Here is a 15,297-nt window from a genome sequence, read left to right on the forward strand (position 1 = left end):
CATATGTGCCGGGGTGCGGGGGAGGGGCAGTGCCCAAGGAGAGGTTTTTAGCAGAATCTGTAGGGAAGGGCATTAGAAAGATGTAGAAGAAAGAATAAATAGATGAGAGATGCCTACTTTGAAATATGGTTAAAGGCTGGCCCTAACTGTATCTAGAAGGCGGGAAGGCAATTCTCCCTGATTTCTGAGGTCCAGGTTACAGACCTCAAGCCTCAGCCAGTCCTCTCAGAGCTTTTTTTTTTTTTTTTAGATGGAGTCTCGCTCTGTCGCCCAGGCTGGAGTGCAGTGGCGCAATCTCGGCTCACTGCAACCTCCACCTCCTGGGTTCACGCAATTCTCCTGCCTCAGCCTCCTGAGTAGCTGGGATTACAGGCGCCCACCACCACGCCCAACTGATTTTTTTGTATTTTTAGTAGAGACGGGGTCTCACCATGTTAGCCAGGATGGTCTCGATCTTCTGACCTTGGGATCCACCCACCTCGGCCTCCCAAAGTGCTGGGATTACTGAGCCACCACGCCTGGCCAGTCCTCTCAGAGCTTTAAGTCTGTCATCTTGAACTAATTCTGTGTGCGGGGATGCATGACTGTATCATGGCCAAGAAGGTAGGCTGTTCCCCAAAGATTCACGCTGCCCTTCCTCACTTACTGCTGAGAAGAGGCTGCTCACCCAGAGGACTTTGTCAACCAGATCACAAGTGCCATGCATCACCTCTGCCTCAGTGCTTCAGAAGCAGGCGTGTCTTCTCAACTCCCCATACCCTTCTGCAGGACCTGGAAGCCACCTGTTGAAGATGGCAGAGCCCCAAGACATAAGAAGCATGGGTCCCTGGGTCCCTGGTCCCCACCTGGGAGGATCTCTGCTAAACATGCAAGCTGGATGGCTGTGGGAGTGAAAAATAAACTCCTACTGGGTGAAGCTACTGAGATTTCAGGGTTTCTCTGCTTCTGTTTGGATGTGATATGGTTTGGCTGTGTCTCCACCCAAATCTCATCTTGAATTCCCATGTGTTGTAGGAGGGACCTGGTGCGAGGTGACTGAATTACTGGGGTGGGTCTTTCCTGCACTGTTCTCATGATTGTGAATAATTCTCACAAGATCTGATGGCTTTATAAGGTGGAGTTTCCCTCCACAAGCTCTGTATTTGCCTGCTGCCATCCATGTAAGAAGTGCCTTGCTCCTCCTTGTCTTCCACCATGATTGTGAGGCTTCCCCAGCCATGTGGAACCGTAAGTCAAATTAAACCTCTTTTCTTTGTAAATTGCCCAGTCTTGGGTATATCTTTATCAGCACCATGAAAATTGACTAATATAGGAGGGTTATTCTAACTCATCTCCAAAGGAATAACATTTTCTGATTTTTCAAGCTCTCAGAATGGTCTTGAAGCAGCTGCCTGTATTACTTGGCTGGAAGTTTTGATCATAGCATGTGGACCACTCTAGGTCACTTGAAAGAGCTGGGACAATCTCCATGGCTGTCACCAAAAATATATACCCAAGAAGAGGAAAAACTTTAGGCTATTGATACATAAATCAATGTATTTCAGGACAATCACAATTAGAAAGTGGATGGCTTCCCTAAATTAAGTTTTAATCCCACTTAGCACTCAATAATCCTGCCTGCCTCATGGAGGTATTTTTAGAAGCCACGGGAACCAAGTTTATGTCTTGCTTTTGACATGAGGCTTACTTCTTCCAGCAAATATTAATATTGTTCAGCTTTGCCCTTGTACTTGAAACAAGAGTAGAAGTTGATAAATGTTATCTGAGGACTGCAATCAGCAAGCTCGAAAGTGCAAACTAATATATTCCATCACTTTTATGAGCCCTTCATCAAGGAAATCAGGTAACAGGCTTAGATACATTTGAATATGTTTGTCTCATATTTCTTTTACTCTTACAGACATTGATGTTGAGAGGAAAACAAAGAATGAATTTTGCTATTGGTGGGTTTATTTGGTCTTTGTCTGGTCTGGACACCAAGAAAAGGCTGGAGCATTTGGTAGGGGAGGGGAGTGAGTGTATTGGGACTGAGATGCCGCCCTGCCCCCCACGCTACATTCCTAAACTACAGCCTGGCTGGGCAGACACACCTCAGGGTATTGCGGAAACAGCAGCAACTCATGTAGGGCACAGAGAGGTTTGATAACTCGCCCAAGGTCACATATGAAGGAGCACATTCGCGATTTGAACCCAGGCAGTCTGGGTGTAAAACACAATCTCATTGCCACTCCACAACACTGCCTCTCTCTGCTTAGGGGAATGGTCTTCCAAAGAGTGGCCCTTTGTGAACCACTGCATGACTCTTAGGCACACGGAGGGCTCCTTCTAAGTCCTTCTGTGCTTTGCACACACGTGCACTCTGGCCATTATCATGTTGTACTATGGTTGTTTCTCTGTTCATCTCCACGTGTAGGCCATACTAGCCCACAGGGTGCCAAGAATTAGAAAGTCTTCCTCAAGACATTTTGCTTCCATTTTGCTGGAATATTATCATACTAAAGAGACAAACAATGTCTATGGTTTGAACAGCACCTTCTAGGATTGTGCAGTGCACAACCTGCACAATTTTTCCATTTGGTACCCTCCCCTATCTCCCAGCACAGCAGCAGGCACACAATGGGGTGCAAAAAATTGTTATCGACTTGATTTGCAAGTGTTGCTGGCTAAGTCAACTCTAAGAGGCAGGGGTTTTCAGACTCTTCCTTATGTGACAGGGGGATGAGCTGTAGTCTTTTCTCTTTTTTGTGTCCTCCTGCCTTGCTGGTGGAGAAGCAAGGACTGCCAGATACTGGGTGCCTTGTGTGTATTCCCCTCTCTCCATGAAATGAAGACACTGTCAAAAGAATCTCTTTCACTTCAGCTTTCATTCTCATTTCCTGATTTTTCCTCTCAAGCAAAAGCACATGTTGAAATTTATCTTCTGCCTTTCGTCAGTAACTCTTCAAACATGCTTGTTTACACCAGGCATCAACAGTGTTGACAAAAGCTCTTTCTATCTTGCATATGCAAAGTATGCATCTCCCACAAAACACCAATGCTCACAGAAATAAACAAGAAAAGGCAAAGATAACAGGGGACCCACGTGCTTAGGCTAGTTTCAGACCTGTCAGAGGGAACCAAATGAATTAACTTCCAATCATTGCAGCTAATTACAACGTGGTCTCATCTGAAAGAGGATTACATTCTCAGTTATAATTACTCAATACTTTCCCAGAGAGGGATGGGCATGCCTAACTGGGGTTCAAAGTCAAGGGTAAAAAGAACCGTAGTCCTGCATGCCCCAAAGAAGGCGACTGTGTCCAGAGCTTCTTAGTCAATCCCTTATAGATCTTCTCTCCCTCATTTCACTGCACTCTGGCTGTGTATATGTATTTTCCCCCAACTCTTTTTTTTTTTTTTTTTTTTGAGATGCAGTCTCGCTCTGTCGCCAGGCTGGAGTGCAGTGGCACAATCTCGGCTCACTGCAACCTCTGCCTCCCATGTTCAAACAATTCTCCTGCCTCAGCCTCCCGAGGAGCTGGGACTACAGGCACATGCCACCACGCCCAGCTAGTTTTTGTATTTTTAGTAGAGACAGGGTTTCACCACGTTGGCCAGGATGGTCTCGATCTCCTGACCTCGTGATCTGCCCACCTCGGCCTCCCAAAGTGCTGGGATTACAGGCGTGAGCCACCGCGCTCGGCCTCCAACTCTGATTTTTTCCAGTTTATCAAGGTACCGTAATTACAGATGATTAACAGAACACCACCAATTCTAACATACTGGTACTTTATTTAAAACTGTGCTCTAGCTAGGCATGGTTGCTCACGCCTGTAATCTCGGCACTTTGGGAGGCTGAGATGGGAGGATTGCCTGAGTCCAGAAAGTCGAGGCTGCTGTGAGCTGTGAGCATTCTAGCCTGGATGACAGAGTAAAACTCTGTCTCAAAACCGCCCCCAAGAAACAAAAACTGTATCCCGCCTGCCATCCACTCCTCCCTAACCCCACCCTCCAATGCTCAAAAAAGGTAAGTTCTCCTTCTCTGCAAAGGTCATATTCAACTCTCTTCTCTAACTACCTTTGCAATTAATAAATTTCACTGCAATTGTCTCAATTATCCAATCTGACAAAAACTCTCATTGGGACAATGCGCTGGGTTACCAGAGAAGTAAATGATCAGCCCCTTCATATCGCAAAGCCAGCTGAAACTCAGCCCCAATAAGTCACCAATGTGAAGGTAGATATAAGACACTTCAAGATTTCACAGCCATAACCAGAAAGCAATAAAGTAGCTTTTTATCAAACCATGGGACAACATTTAATTTAGAAGTCAACACCAGGAAATATGGATTTCTCCCTTAGGTAACACCTTGCATATGGAAAGTAACAGTGATATGAAGTTATTTCCTATCCAAGTTTGGTGAAAATCCAACAGCTTTTCCTTATTTCTTCTAGATGTGTTTGACTCACCCCTTATTGGAAAAAAAGAAAAATCTGATCGTGGAGCTGCTAATCTGAACTGTTTCCATTCATCATGCCAAGTGGAAAATCTTTACCCCCATGTAGTAGGTGCCAAAATCAAGGTGAGACTCTGCCGCATAAGCAAGTTTATGGCAATTTAGACCCCACAGAGTGACATTTTTAACTCGGTGTGCATGAAATTAACAACATGTTAATTTCTGAGAACCCAGGGTCCAGAGAACTCTATATGCTACTGAAAATGCATTTTAAGATCAATTGAGGCCTGAATAAATTAGCAGGGCTCTCCCCAGGTACTGCTTGAGAGTGCTGGCATTTAAATGTTGTCTAACAAGGCTTAATAGGATTAAGCTGTTACGATTGTTAATTAAGATCCTAAATCTTGCTAGAATCCCCCTGAAGTAGGATACTTGATCATCCTCAAATACTGGAGAGTCACAGAGTGTGTCATCAGATTTAAACCAACACGGTCCTTGTCCTTGAAGATCCAATCCTGGGAAAGAAGCAGGCATTGAGTTGATGATTTAAGGAAGGGTGCCACCCCAAAGGGAAGACGAATGTCCCTTCTGTAGAGACACCATCTAGTGCAGCCACCTCTCCGGGGTTTCCACCGAGGGCAGGAGGTGTTTGAGAGGACATGCTGGTAATTCCCTGACCTGTGCAGCCCAGTGTACCCAAGCAACTACAGTAACCCCCCTTCTCGCTTTGGCTAACACCAGGAAGGGGTATGTTCTGAGCCATGCCAGGTGGGACAGATGTGAAGGAACCTGTCCCAGCAGCCCTGGCCAGGTGTGGTCCTGGGAGCAAGTGGCTGAGGCTAACAGGCTTTTTCTTAGGGCACGGAAAACTTCAGGAAAGAGAAGGAGATGTCAATAACATCAGACGTTGGAGGCTGACCTGTTCTGTACTCTTTCCCTTCTCTTTCCCAGCTCCAATAGTCTTACCCATTCTTCCTCTTAAACGGTTCTCCCATGCCCACTTCTCCAACACTCTGTGGATGCTTGCTCCGCCCACCAGCTTGCTGCCAGCCTCCTCCCTTCCTAACCCTGCTGCAGTTCTGCCAGGCCATCCCTCGGAAGCCCTCGGTGACCTCTACTGCTCCAAAGATAAGGGCATCCTTAGTCTAGCACTCAACTGTCCTGTTGCTAAACGGCTTCTGACTACCAATTTACCAACCATGAGGGCATGTTTCAAGCAACTTAGGCATGCACACACCAGGCATACCTTAAAAATGAAAACAAAGCCTCTTTCGGTGTGTGGACCTAAAGGGATGGCAGCCATGGCCCCAGATCCTCACTGCCCAATGGCCAGGCGGAGGATGAAGGGCTATGACAGAGAAGGTCACATGTGCGCAGGGCCTGGCATAGGGGAGAGTCTCGTTATTGGTTGCTTGGCTTGTGCTCAGTGAGGACACTGGGAGGGGTCAGGCTAGGCTCCTGCTGACCCGTGTAATTCAGGACTGATTTGAAGCCAAATCCTGCTTATTCTATGAATGCTAAATATCAGTATGTCATTTGCTTCTATTTTTAGAGTGAGAAAAATAATATAGGTAGGAAAAGCCCCTCTGCCAGGTGAGCTTTTACTTTACTTTTATTAATTCCCAACTTGCAGCACTAGATAATGACAAACAGAACTTGCAGAACTCTTATTCGTTCCTTCCAGAACTTGGCTACAGCCGGCAATTCCAGACTTGTCTGTCACTCTCCTCCAGAGCTGCCCTCACACTGGCCACATCACCAGCCTACACACCATCCCTGTCCACTCTGACCTCTACACAGTTGCACCCACTGCCCCTCCCGCTGTGCGCCAATTTAAATCTCCCTGGAACCCGGACAGGATGCCCCTCCTCCAGGACGCTTTGGCAACTATTTTCATGCAAAAAGCTCCTTCTTCCTTCTGTAACAGGGGAAAGAGCACTGGGCTAGGAGTTAAGAAAGCTGCACTTGGCTCATCACAGATTCATTTTCAAGCCAAAGACATAAACTCAAATAACTCAAGGCCGTGATCATTCAATTAGTCACAGATGGTCGCTCCACATGGTGACTCAGGGACTCCTCCCAGTGCTGCCCAGCCAGATGCCAAGCCGGAGCAGAAGGAGCTGGAGACAGAAGGAGGCTAATTTTCCGTGGGATCCTGAGAACAGATACTTCTGCATTCCAAATGCAAATTTCGGATTATCCACCGTGATAGATTTCACACCACCCTCCAACGTCAGAGCAACTGAGAACCAATTGCATGAATTACCACAGCCAAAGGGGTGAAGCTTTTTCTCTTCTACACAATGCTTCTTTATACTAAGACTTTATAAGCAGTCAAAACCCAGAAATAAATAGAAGAAAATGTACACTTTCTATCTTACAAAGTTGCTTGCCAGATTAAGAGAAAATGCTGTCAGTGCTTTGAAGGCAGGAACCAAAGTGTTGTCCATATCAGAATCTCCGGGGCAGCACTGTGTCCAGCATAGAGGTGGTGCCCTATAATCCCATATGTATAGCAAGTCTTGTGGGACGGAGTGCAGCGTGCAGAGCAGGTGATAAGGAGCTTCAATTAGCTCTGTCAACATGACATTGCCACTCAACAGACCGCCACACAAACACAAAACGAATGTGGACTACCAAAGAGATATAGAAAAGAATAAAGTAGATAAATGGAAAAGTAGAATATAAAATTGGGCACGCTGGGCATCAAACCTACCCAATCCCAGATAATAGAGCTACAGATGCTCTAGAAGTAAACTGTTGCAGCAAAGCAGCAGCAGGTGTATTTTGAAATATGGTATGAAATTGTGGGTGATGCAGAAAGACACATTCGTACGTTCCATCCCCATTCCCTTTCACGCTGATTCCCACACTCTGGTCTTTGATCAGAAACAAGGGTTCCCAAACCTTTAATATATTTTTTAAATTTATCTTTTTTACACTGTGGTCCACAAAGGAGGCACAAAAGCACCTTGGGCTCACCCAACCTCATCTGTTTCTACTTCCCAGGTATCAAACGAGTCCATGATGAAAAGAAGCATCACTTAGCAGCAAATTGCAGGGAGTAGGGGCAGGACAGGACTGCGATTTACTTAAATTAAAATATACACAAGCCTCAGTCTATTTTCTAGCAAAATGATAAGCCTAAATATGCAAATATGGCTTGCTTTACCCTGTGATGCAAACAACCCACACCAAACTAGACTGGCAATGCAGCTAAACTATTCGTGATTTGCTTGTAAGTGAAAGGCAAGAAGAGCAGCAATTAAAAACCATGACTGGTGAGGCGCGGTGGCTCATGCCTATAATCCCAGCACTTTGGAAGGCCTAGGTGGGTGGATCACAAGGTCAGGAGTTCAAGACCAGCCTGGCCAACATGGTGAAACCCTGTTTCTACTAAAAATACAAAAATTAGCTGAGCGTGCTGGCACGCGTCTGTAATCCCAGCTACTCGGGAGGCTGAGGCAGGAGAATCGCTTGAACCCAGGAGGCGGAGGTTGCAGTGAGCTGAGATTGTGCCACTGCACTCCAGTTTGGGTGACAAAGCAAGACTCTGTCTCAAAAATAAATAGATAATAAATAAATAAATAAATAAATATAAAAACCATGACCATCTCATGACAAAAACCAGAAGGTACACCCCTAAAGCATACTTCCTCCAAGTCAAGCAAATTCCAGCTCTCTGCATGGACACATGTGCGGTTGGAACTGGGCATTGTTATCCTTGACTGAGTGCAGGCCAGGCTTCTTATGGAATCCTGAATTAGGGCCCTCACACTCTAGAAACTCCCTGATTTTAGTTTACAAGTAAAAAGTTTTAGCAAAGCAGCTCTTATTACTTAGTCTTTAGGAACTCTTGATTGTTTTTGCAAATGAAGTTTTTGGAGCCAGCCTTAGGTACATAATTTGCCCATAAAACTAGAGGGGCTTGGGGGATAGTTTTGTGTGTGTGTGTGTGTGTGTGTGTGTGTGTGTGTGTGTGTTTTGTTTTGAATCATCCCTGTTCTGTACGGAGGCTCCTTAAGGCTTCTGATTAAGCCCCAGACACTGCTCTGAGAATGGCTGCTAGAGAGGCTTTCTGTAACACTGCAGTGCTCCAGGCAATGGGGCTAGGGAGCTTGGCTTCCACACACCAAGTGTGGGTGCATCCCAGATTAACTCTTAACCCGAGGCACCTGAGCCCCTATTGTGGGTCGGACAGAAAGGCTGGATGTAAAAGGCAAAAAGATGGGCCCAGGCTGACTTACCACTTCTAAAGAAAATAAGATGACAATTTACAAACCTCTCTGGGGTCACACTCCGAGCCAAGTCCCTTATCCGTCCAGAGGCCACTCCGACCCTTTCCCATCTCCCTGAATCCCCTTGTTTTCCTGCTCCCATGCCACTCACGCTGTCCAGTCACATTCCACTCTGGCTGGTGAGTTATCCAACAGCTGGGGTCTCACTGCATCCTTAACTGGTGTCCTTTGGTTGGAGGAAGGTGGGAAACATGCTGGGAGGCAGAAGAGCCAGGGCCAATTAAATATCATTTACTTCCTCTCCTACTCTACCCACCATTAAGAATTTAACGTTGACAGAGAACGCATAAATGGTACTGCTGACATCCCATACGATGTGTAGTTTTAAAAGTCATTTCACAGCAGTTTCCAAAGTTATTTGGAGAATAACCTGAGTTTCTGCTGAAATAATACAACCTAGTCCTAGGCTCCTTTATGGTTGTTTTGGACAAAATTTTATGTAAGATTAAGTATTACAGTACAAACAGTAATATGACAATTTCAGAAATTTCCCATCTGGATGGCCATTCAACAGCTGACAGAAGTCTATCTATATTTTTTGAGTTGGGGGTCTCACTCTGTTGTCCAGGCTATAACCATAGCTCATTGCAGTCTCAAACTCTCCTGGGTGGCTGGGACTACAGGTGGATACCACCACACCCAGCTAATTTTTTTAACTTTTAATTTTTTTTTTTTAGAGATGGGGTCTTGCTATGTTGCCCAGGCTGGTCTTCAACTCTTGGCCTCAAGTAATCCTCCTGCCTCAGCCTCCCAAAGCACTAGGATTGTAGGCATGAGCCATCATGCCTGGCCTGTATTTCTTCTGCATTTTAAAAACATTACAAATGAATGTGATTTCCCCAAACCAAGAAAAGCATTCTAATTTATAAGGAGAGAGAAAAAAATGATAAAAACAAAACTGTGAGAATAAAAGATGAGGGAAAAATCAGAGGTCACAACACTCTTCCTATTAACAGTATGTCATCTGGAATGGTGGGTCACATCTGTAATCCCAGCATTTTGGGAGGCAGAGGTGGGAGGATCACTTGAGCCCAGGAGTTCAAGACCAGCCTGGGCAACATAGCAAAACCTTATTCAATAATTTTTTTTTTCTTTTGAGACCAAATCTTGCTCTGTCACACAGGCTGGAATGCAGTGGTGCAATCTCAGCTCACTGCAACCTCCACCTCCTGGGTTCAAGTGATTCTCCTGCCTCAGCCTCCCAAGTAGCTGGGATTACAGGTGCCTGCCACCACACCTGGCTAATTTTTGTATTTTTAGTAGAGATGGGATTTCACCGGGCTGGCCAGGCTGGTCTCGTACCCCTGACCTCAGCTGATCTGCCCACCTTGGCATCCTAAAGTGCTGGGATTACAGGTGTGAGCCACCACGCCCAGCCTAAAAAAAATTCTTTCCAATTAGCTGTACGTGATGGCATGTGCCTATAGTCCCAGCTACTCAGAGGGCAGAGGTGGAAGGATCACTTGAGTCTGGGAGATTGAGGCTGCAGTAAGCCGTGATCACCACTGTACTCCATCCTAGGTGACAAAGCGAGACTCCATCAAAAAAAAAAAAAAAAAAAAAAAAAAAAAAAAGAGTGTGTCTTCTTGGATGGAACTGGAAACCATGGCCATTTCCCTGGATGTGTGACCAGGCCTGTTCAGGTGGCTGCCATCCACTCACGGCCAGCTCCCCTGCACCGTTCATGCTGAGGGAGACAGCTGATAACCATGCTAAGGACAATGAAGGGAACTCCCAGGACCTCCAGGCAGCAACTGTGCCTTAGAAACCTCCAGAAGAGGAGCTGCTCACTGATAGCTTGGATTCTACAAATGATGGAAAAGGGAAGTCAACCCGACCTGCCCGTTTCGTGATTCCATCAACTGAGGCGTGTCTGGTCTGTTCCCGCTGCTTTAACCAAATACCTTAGGCCGGGTGATTTACAAACAGAAATTTGTTGTTCACGGTTCTGGAGCTGGGGAAGTCTAAGATCGAAGCCCCAGCAGATTCGGTGGCTGGTGAGAGTGTGTTCCTCATAGATGACGCCTCCTATGTGACCTCACACAGTGGAACAGGTGTTCCTCATAGATGGCACCTCCCATGTGACCTCACACAGTGGAACAGGTGTTCCTCATAGATGACGCCTCCCATGTGACCTCACACAGTGGAAGAGGTGTTCCTTATAGATGGCGCCTCCCATGTGACCTCACACAGTGGAAGAGGTGTTCCTCATAGATGACGCCTCCCATGTGACCTCACACAGTGGAACAGGTGTTCCTCATAGATGGCGCCTCCCATGTGACCTCACACAGTGGAACAGGTGTCCCTCATAGATGGCGCCTCCCATGTGACCTCACATAGTGGAACAGGTGTCCCTCATAGATGGCGCCTCCCATGTGACCTCATACAGTGGAACAGGTGTTCCTCATAGATGGCGCCTCCCATGTGACCTCACACAGTGGAAGAGGTGTTCCTCATAGATGGCGCCTCCCATGTGACCTCACACAGTGGAAGAGGTGTCCCTCATAGATGGCACCTCCCATGTGACCTCACATAGTGGAACAGGTGTTCCTCATAGATGGCACCTCCTATGTGACCTCACACAGTGGAAGAGGCAAACAGGCTTCCTGGGGGCTTCTTTTATAAGGGCACTAATCCCTCACTTCCCCAAAGGCCCCACTCTCAACACTGTCACACTGGAGATGAAGATTCAACATTTGGATTTGGGGGACACCAATATTCAGACCACAGCAAGGCATCTGGACGCCTGCCCCACATTCCAAGACCCCCTTGGCAGAGCATTTCTTAAAATAAACATGCATAGCAATTGACTGGACACTACAGCCCTCATCAGAAACAAGGCTGATTCTGGCCTCCACGAAGCAGAGATGAGAAGCTGTCACCCCGATACATACCTCGAGGAGAACAGCCCCAGAATACAACAAAGCAATCAGGGCCTGGACCTCCATGAGGCAAGTGACAGGTAGAGCGGACACCAGATAAAAACCCTGAGGCTCCCACCAGGCTGAAACCAAGTAAGGCTGACAAAATCCGGGGACCCAGGAGAAAAGAAAACACATTTTTTGCTATCGCTTTTCTTTCAATGATTCTGAAATGACAAATGAGAAGATAACCACCCAATATGTTTTTCAGCTCAGGACATATTAGGTTTCTCCACACTAACCTTTAAATCCAGAAGTCTTGCCTTACCCCAGACACCTACAGTCTACAACGAGTTTCCGATAATGTGGAAAGACATGGGTCAATAACATCAATAGGGCCCCGGGAAGGAGGAAGGAGTTGTTTGAGAAAGGTGCCTCCCGGAGTGTCCTTAAGCAACCAGGGCTGGTGGTGATGTTGCTGCCTGGGCTGGGGGCTCCAAGGGAAGTGGTGGGGGGAGGAGGGAGAACGTGGAGCTGGGGTGAGGAAGCATGGTTCTCACTTGGAGTCTCTCACGCAGCTGCAGTCAGGTGCTGGCTGAGGTCGCCATTATCTGAATGCCCACCATGGCACACTCACATGGCCGGCAGCTGGTGCTGGCAGTGGGCTGGGAACCCAACTGGGGCTGCAGACCAGGAAACCTCCACATGACCTGGGCTGCTCAGAGCATGGCCGCTGGGTTCCCAGGGGGAGAGTCCCCAAGACACAGATGAGAGCTGCAAGGCCTCTCATGATCTATTCGCAAAAGTCCAGAATGTCTCTTCTGCCACATTCTACTAACCAAGAAAGTCACTAAGAGCAGCCCAGGCAGGGACTCAATGGGGGAGTCGCAAGATCACACTGCAGAAGAGCATGTGGGATGGGACATACTGTGTTTTCCAGGCATGACCACTGCAATCAACTGCACCTACCCTGCAGCGAACACTATTTTAGGCACATGGGGCAAGGGAGTGTGGACGGTGGCAAGTAAGACAGGTTGTTTTCCTGGAGCTTACCTCCCAGTAGCAATGCTGGGGCAGACTTTAGGGAAACCTAGTGTTTAGCGTGGTAACAACCCACCCCGGAGACCATGGGGTTGGCACAAGGGTTGGGCTGGGACACACAAAACCTAGAGATCCAATCCAAGGGAAGATGCCGAGCGGAAGGTCAGAGCTCAATGAAATGGCCAGTATCTCTTCCATTCGCACCTTCCCTGCGCTCTATGCCTACAGATGGCAGGTGTGGCTAGCTGCCCTCCAAGATCTGTGGCTTTCTCTTCCCATGGAGAGTGGTGGCTGAGGAATTACTGTCCAGCCAGGGGCATTTCCCAGGCCCCCTTGCATATAGGCGGGGCCCGTGACCAGCTCTCACCGGTGGAAGTAACATGTTCCCTTGCAGACCCAGGGAGCCCAGCAGCAGGTGCCTTTATTCCACCTCTTTCCATCCACTGGACGCACGTCCAAGACCCTGGGCCTGAGAGGAGACAAGCTGCAAGATGGAAGGAGCCTGGATCCCTGAATGACCACATGGAAGACCAGGAGCACATGCTGCAGTGTTGCATAAATGAGGCGTAAACCTTTATTGTGCTAAGACCCTGAACCACGAGGGCCTACTGCACCAGCTGGCATTAACCTGTTCAATACTACACCACCTTCCTGGTCACATTCAACTCAAGATTCCTAAAATAGGAATCGTAATGTTCCCTGGTAGGCCTGGTGCCCATGCCACTTTGGTAAAGAGCTGCCAGTCGGCCTGTTTGGTGACAAGTGCAACAGCATAGAAAGGCCCCAGAAGGCTTACAGGGTCGGTGGAGGAGCCCCCAGCCCATCTTGGGGCAGGGGACAGAGTACAGTCACAGAGGATGTTTTCCCATTCTTGTGACTACTCTCATTTCAAATTTAGGGCTTTGAAGGAATAAAATTTCAGAAAGCATTTTAATAAAATATATTGTCAGATCTTAACTCGGGGAAAAATTAAGTGGAAGGAGAGCCACGCTTTAACTAGGGGAGGGGTTAAAATTGTGGCAAAAGTGTTCAGAGTGTTTAAAAATATCTTAAATATAACAAGGGCTGACAGGCTGATGAAACCAAGTGGGAGGCAGGGAATTTGGGTCCTGTTAGGGAGTAGCTGTGCCCTGTGCTTGGGGGAAGGCTCGATGCGGGCGAGATGGCGTGGGCATGCCTCATCGTGATGGAGAGAAATGTTCTCCCTTTGCGAGGGAGAAAGAAAACCGTCAGCCCTGGCAGGGAGACACTAGGAGACAGCAGCAGCAGGGACGACTGGGCTCTGGAGGGAACATAGGCCTGGGGACTGCAGGGTTGACCCGGCCTGGGAAGCCGGGCCCAGGGGTAGCTGGGAAGACTTGAGATAAGGAAGGAGAGAAGGGGCAGGAGTGATGTGAGGCCAGGTTTCTACAAAGCAGATGGGGGAAGAGAAAACACCGCTGCCCTGCAGAGGGACTGGCTGGCATCAGAACTGAGCAGAAGAGGCTCAAGTCAAGAAACCAAACAAGACGGAAGAGAACAAGCTGCAGAGGATGCTTGGGAATAAGACTCGGCAGGGAACGCAGGCACCCGGGGTGGCAGAAGGTCTGAGCTGCAAAGTGTAGGAGCCCAGAGAAGACACAGGAACCGAGACCTGCTAATGAGGCCAGGCGGGCCCCCAGGGCCTGGGGGCAGGGACAAGGCCAGGCTTCTGGGGAGACAGAAAAGGTGGAGAATGGGGGCAAGTGCACTGGCTTAGCACAGGGGATGTGGCTTTGCCACCGAGGAGCCAGGTGACCTGGGCCAAGTATCAGACCCTTCACCCTAGGCCTGTGTCCCCTTCCATATAATGATTGCTAGGTCCTTGCAGGCAGGACTTAATGGGGGACAGGAAAGAGAGAACAGCAAAGCCCCAGGGAGAGGTTCAGGACCTCCCTCCATTCCTCAGAAAGGGCTGGGTTTCCAGGGGCTGAGCCCTGGCCCAGGCTGCACAGACCCCTGGCTGACAAGGCAGGGCTGGGAGAATCTGTTCATGGGGAAGAACAGTGGTTTGGGAATTAGATTTGGTTCATTTTCCAGCTAAGCCAATTTCTAGCAGAAATGTCAATGGGCCTCAGTTTACTCACCTGTGAAATGGGGATCACAACACCCACTGCATGTGTGTTGTGAGCACTTAGTAAGAAAACAGAGGGGAGGCACCCACACACAAGAGGTAGATTCAGGAAAGATTCACTTCCTTCCAAGAGTGGGGTGGAGAGGAAGGCTTTTAAAATGGAGAATGTCAAACATACATAGGAATAGACACAGCACACATTGAACTTCCATGCATGCATCATCCAAGTTCAACAATGATCAGCCCTAGGCTGACAGGGTTCATCCTCACTCACTCACCTGCCAGCTCTGCTGCCTCCCCACCCAGTTTACTCTGAAGAAAATCCCAGCTGTCATATTAGTTCTGCCTTAAATGGTCTAGTGCACATACCCAAAGTGAGTTTGTTTGTTTGTTTGTTTTTTTGTTTTTAGAGCAAACTCAACGCAAAGTCTGGACTGGGGTTCTAGGGCCCCAGAGGCCCTCTCTGCTCTGCATGCAGGCTGCCCAGAGGCAGGAGCAAGATGTCTCCTGGGCCCCAGTTTTGGTCTGGGGGCCACTCTGGGGTCTGAAGCCCTTAGCCCAAATACCTG

General features: G+C 47.9%; 1 protein-coding gene and 1 long non-coding RNA gene across 5 annotated transcripts in view; one reads left to right on the forward strand and one right to left on the reverse strand.

Annotated features, from left to right (window-relative positions):
- SLC24A4 (solute carrier family 24 member 4) overlaps positions 1-15,297 on the reverse strand; it is a 177,670-nt gene that overhangs the window by 95,707 nt on the left and 66,666 nt on the right. The gene's annotated exons all lie outside the window — the stretch shown is intronic.
- On the forward strand, positions 747-6,802 carry LOC129487516 (uncharacterized). Of its 2 annotated transcripts, none has more exons than XR_010122018.1 (3): positions 747-1,227; positions 4,435-4,562; positions 6,121-6,802. It is a non-coding gene; the product is annotated as an uncharacterized lncRNA (long non-coding RNA). The 2 variants fall into 2 exon arrangements; XR_008659350.2 differs by having other exon boundaries at positions 6,364-6,802.

Source organism: Symphalangus syndactylus, chromosome 8 (genome assembly GCF_028878055.3).
Source record: "Symphalangus syndactylus isolate Jambi chromosome 8, NHGRI_mSymSyn1-v2.1_pri, whole genome shotgun sequence".
Lineage (NCBI taxonomy): Eukaryota > Metazoa > Chordata > Mammalia > Primates > Hylobatidae > Symphalangus > Symphalangus syndactylus.